Source organism: Excalfactoria chinensis, chromosome 7 (assembly GCF_039878825.1).
Source record: "Excalfactoria chinensis isolate bCotChi1 chromosome 7, bCotChi1.hap2, whole genome shotgun sequence".
Classification (NCBI taxonomy): Eukaryota; Metazoa; Chordata; class Aves; order Galliformes; family Phasianidae; genus Excalfactoria; species Excalfactoria chinensis.
The window spans coordinates 31396843-31402247 of NC_092831.1; the positions used below are offsets into that span (position 1 = coordinate 31396843).

Sequence of the window (5405 nt, forward strand, 5' to 3'; positions counted from 1 at the left end):
TCTCCTTCGTGATAAGATGAAAGATACCTTATCTCCACACCTGGACTGTGGTGACCATTATCTGACAGATCAGACTTTGCTACTCAGTGGTGGAAATACCAAACTGTGTATTAATTTATAATTATACAGTAAAATTTGTCTGCAGCGATTGCTAAGGGGTTAACTAATTATCTTCCTAACCTGGTCATCTAATTAAGTAAGCAGAACCAGGATCGTTATATTCAGTTCTTAAGGGAGCTTGCTGTTGATAATTACAGGAGGGTAGAAGAGAAACAGGCTTGACGGTTCTTGTTTAAGGGTAAAATAAATTGCTACTGGATTGAGCAAGGGAAAGATCATCACAACTTGTAAAACTTAATTTACAAATGAACTGTTTCTCTTTCTTTGCTACCTCAAAAGATGCAGCAATCACATTGGAGTGCTGCTGGGCGAAGCCTTCAAACCAGACTCTAATGTCCATGTCCTTATTTACTTTGTTTTCAATATGACATTAATCTTAATGCTGGGGACAGTACTGGTCAAGCAGGGCTGAGAAGGAGAGATCTCCCTGAGGAGAGCATCCTGTAAGAAGGATGTTCTTGCTTTCTGCTTCCATCCTGCTGAAACAGGCTCCTTCAGGCACTGTTACATGTCTTATATTCTTCTGTCTTTTACACATATTTACTAATTATGTATTCTTAGTGTATTTGAGCTACTGTGAGCAGTTTGGTCATGTTGTCAATGGTTTTTGTTTTGTTGTTCCAAATAGAAACATATTTTTGACAACATGAGGCCCCCGTCACTGTTTTTTTCTCGACATGGTTCAGTTGCTTTGAACACGGTATAACAAATCTGATTCTGTATTCACTGTTCCCAGTTAAGATTCGAGAGAAGCTCAGACAGAGAAATTGCACCTGTTTAACTGTGAGATGAGTCAGGACTGCTGCTGAAATGACAGAAAAGGACAATAAGTTAGCAAATTGAAAACAGCTAAAGAGTGACAGCTATTGTGTTTTAAACCTGTTCCCCCTAGAAAACTGTTTGTCAGTCATCACCTGTAAGAATATGTACTAATGCTTCTAGCAGAAACTGTGGGTCTCCTCAAAACACCAAAAAAATTGCAGTTCCTCTGTGGTCAGTATAGCAGCTCCTGGAATAAATCTAAATACAGAAGTAAATCAGAAATGCATAAGCAAAAACTAATTATTTAAACAAGTGTACCTGATGTGTAAGACACTAATGTAAATAATAACTCCATTAGCATATTTTGTGGTTCCTTGATAACCAACTGTACTTACCAACAAAGAGCTGAGTCTTCTTTCTGCATGAATTAACCTTCATTTTTATCTCTCTGAGTTTTTGAATGGCAAACAGTGTAACAATGGCTGAGATTAAAATGTTAGCCTGAAGTCAGATACCTGATACAATGGATAAATCTTTAATTTGCTTTTAAATTGCTCAAATAATGCTACATTCAAATTTTTCTGCACGGATGAGCATTGATTCATCCAGAAAAGCAATGTTGCCATGTTTAATTCAATACTTTTAAAAATTTAGTTATTAAAATATTCTAATATAGCCTTTCTTTTGGTAGTTTGTCTTGCTTAGTAAGTACCTTCGTCAACAGGCCATGATAAAAAGATTAAGCTTTAACATTTTTGCTAGAATGGGGTATTTGCGTTCATTACAGTGGCTTTTAATGCTTGAAACTACAACTAAAATGAGTGGCCTAATTCAGGAACAGGTTAATACAGTCTGTTTTTCTGGAACAGGGGTAATGCAGATGTAGCCAGTAATGCAGACGGGCTCCTAAAGTGTAACAGGTTTACCTCTAATTTGTCACTAATCTGATACTGTAACTAGCAGATGGTCTTACTTGAATAATAAAATGTTGGTCCTCAATGAGAAAAGTGATTATCAAATGCCTTGTGAATGAGTTTTGATTTGTGATTTAAAAAAATATTTTTATTGCATTTTGAAATGGATGAGCATTTACAAATTCCTAACCTGCTTCCAAGATATGCGGACTTGGATAACTGTTGAATGAGTATTTCCCTAAAATGACAAGAATCAGCTTTAAGGTGATAATTTCTAAGGAAAAAAACAGGAATCCTTACTCACTGTGTGTCTTAAAAACCTTCCACTGTAGGCATAGAATTTTTATGGTATAGCTTTACTTCTCATACTGAATGGTTCACGTTAACAGCCATGTTCTCTAAAATATCATGCAATGACTAGAAATAAATATTTCCCTACAAATCAGTAAACTCAACTTTTTTTTTTTCCTCTTAAGTGAGTTAGCTTCTTAAATCTTCATTTTCTTTTTAAGTGATAGCATTCCACCTTTCTGTGTATGCCTTAGATGACGGAAGGCAGTCTAGTAGCACTCCTAATTGAGCTGTTGCATATTTTTTAAGGGAATAAGCTGTTCTGAGTGGTTAAGATAGTAAGGAGGAAAATAAGAAAATTCTAGACCTTTCTTCCTCTCTGCAAATATGAATGTGATTTTAATCACAGATATATCCCTACTGCTCTGCTAGTCTTGATTAAATATCCCAACTCTCTTATATCATCTGTTAACTGAGCTCTAGGAATCTTCAACCAAGACTATTTTGTTTGTTTGTTTGTTTTGTTCAAGCTCAGAAATTATGTAAAGAGAGCTGCATCAGGTCCAGGTCCCAGATTTATGTTTGTCCCTAACATGATTTTAACCTGCAGGTAGATGACATTCATCTAGCAATCCTATAAAGTTTCATCTTTGTTACTCAAGGTCATGTAAAGCAGTGGGCCATTTCCTTTCTGGCCAGAGCTGTTTGAGCATTGTATGTTAGAGCGTTCTTTCTTTTAGCATCAGCTGTCATTTGGCAGCCACGTTTCTTAATTCATTTTAGTGCTTGGTTTGCTCATGGTACAAGAAGCAGTCTGTGAAGGGACAAATATTCATTAGGATCTTCACCTTACAGGTTTCTCTACTACTTGTGGTTGCTGTGAGTCATTTGGTTCACGCTGCTGCTATCGGGTAAGACCCTCTACTGTCGGCTGTCCAGTTCTGAGGTACTTTTAGTGACAAATTTCTGCAGATAATAAAAGATATCAAAGAAAATCCCAAGCTATTTAGTTCTTGTGTAGCTTATCACTCATTTCCTGGCTTTATGTAGATATTTAGGATATGCGGAAGTTAATGCACCAAGTAAATCCTCCTCTCACGGCCTAGGGGCAGGAAGTTAAGTTCAAGCTAATACAACCATGCTCATTATAATATTACATCTGTACGTCCGAAATGCACAATGTGATCTTTAATCAGTTACATGAGGAAAAGCTACCCAAACTGAGCCGCCCTGTATAGAAAATGCTATGAGCTAAATATTCTCTTAGGGATCTGCTAAAAAATAAAAGGGGAACAAAGTATTTTGCTTAAGATACCTTCAGCAAAATCCTCTTTTGACATCCTACTGGTTTATAAAGCAAAAAATTTAGGACAGCATTGGAAATTGCTGAGATTCCTTTGTGGTTTTGTTATTGGCTTTTGAGCCAGGAGCTGCTCATATTGTTGGGCTTCTAGCTAAACATTTAATTAGGACTAAAAAGTTGTCCAAAGATTGTTTTTTCCCTCGGTTTACTTTTTTAGCCTCCCATCAGCAACACTAAGTTTCAGCTGTTGTTAACTTGTCTTCTCTTATAAAAAGAGTACATTAACCTTTAAGGATAAATATAGGTTATGTTAAAAGCTTATGAAATTTATTACTTTTTCCAGAAGCATAGATATGAACTTGCTTTTTTATTGTGGTATAGCAAGAGTCAAAATGAAATATACTGGAGTTGTCCAGAATCATAAGTATTCAGTGCTGTGTTTTTCTGTTCTCAAGTTTCCCTATGTGTGGTCATAAAGCTCACCATTAAACAGCATCAGCTAAGTCTGTTTCAGGACGTGTGCTAGATACGGTCATCATTATTTACCTTGTTCCTAGATAAATCATGAAATCTACCTCTATTGTATTTCATCAAGACAAAGGTTCATATTCATATAGAAGTATGTGTGTGTACATCTGTGTGTAAATGGAGCTTGTCCTTATTATCAAGCAGGCTATTTTTTTTTTTTTTCTTATTTTTTCATAGGTTGGGGTATAAAACAGGCAACATATAAGTTAATGCAAGGAGATAGGAGGAAACTACTGATTTTCTCTTTTAACAGCTGGAGTCCACTGATCCTGTGAGCGGACAAAGAAAATTAAAACAGAAAAAAACTTTATTAGCAGCTTGCTGTAATGCAGCAATTTAACAGGGAAAAAGAGCAGCCGAGGTGCAAGATGAAATTGTGTTCTGTAAAGGACCTCTAGAGGATCTGGCAGACTTAAGGAAACAGTAGCTAAATTTAATATATTAATGCATTAACATTTAGAGGAAAAAAAAAAAAAAGAAAAGCTGCTTACTGACCTGAGATATTGCAAAAAATTAACCAGCGGAAACAAAATTGTCTCGTTGTGTTGTTTGCATAATTAACCTAGCTTGGCTGAAGTCTTGGAAGTTATAAATAAAATAAAAGGATGCCTTGGGTATGTAGCCTGGTTTCCTATATGACCTGTCCGTGTAATTTGCAGGTTCATTTTGTATGTATGCACACTCACCCCAGGACCCTGCCTATATTTTAAGACCATAAAAAGTGTTCCTGGCTGTAATTTGCATATAACTTGCATGGAAAATTTGTGGTTCTCAGTGAGAAAGGCTGGGAGTTCTGGGTGAAGAAGGGAGTAAAAGGAAAGAATTGATTGGTACTATATTACATCGTAAGAGTAATTTCTCTTGAGTTATAGAAGGCAGTCTTGAAAGTACCCTCTGTCATATCTGTTTTTAATAGCTGCCTGAGCATATATATAAGCATTTATGTATGTACCTATCTATATAAAAGTTACTCTTTAATTAATATAAAAAGAGCTTATTTGAATACTGTGAATGGACACTATAGGGATACATTCACCACCAGCACCTGGTCATCGTTGCTCAAAAGTATGGATGGAGTGGTAGATAGGAAGCACATCCTCAGCTTCCCCTTTCAGGACACGATCTTTCCACTCCAGTGCAAATCAGATGAACATGGAAAGTTCAGGCGGGGTCTTAAATTGGAGTGCTGAGTGCATCTGATGTGAAGGCATCAGAGGGAGAAGCGTCTGACAGCAGCTGTGATTTGTTTTTGGCAGGTAGGAATCTCTTTATTCTTTGAAGGGTAGAAATATGTCACCGTATAAAAAGGAACCATATTGTTTAAGTGCGGAAAGGAAATCTTTCTGCATCTTTGTGTATACTTAAACTGTCACTTCTGAAATGAATTCTCTTCCACAATACGGGTAATGACTTGTCACCTCTTCACATTCATCTTCTGCCCTTCCATCACATCTTGCCACAGGAAGGCAGCGCTCTCAGTAGTACAG

The 5405-nt window shown here is 36.6% G+C and overlaps 1 long non-coding RNA gene across 1 annotated transcript; it reads left to right on the plus strand.

Moving 5' to 3' along the window:
- Window positions 1–475: 475 nt before the first annotated feature.
- On the plus strand, window positions 476–5155 carry LOC140255170 (uncharacterized). The gene is made up of 3 exons (XR_011904415.1): window positions 476–563; window positions 2943–2998; window positions 5055–5155. It is a non-coding gene; the product is annotated as an uncharacterized lncRNA (long non-coding RNA).
- The last annotated feature ends 250 nt before the right edge of the window (window positions 5156–5405 follow it).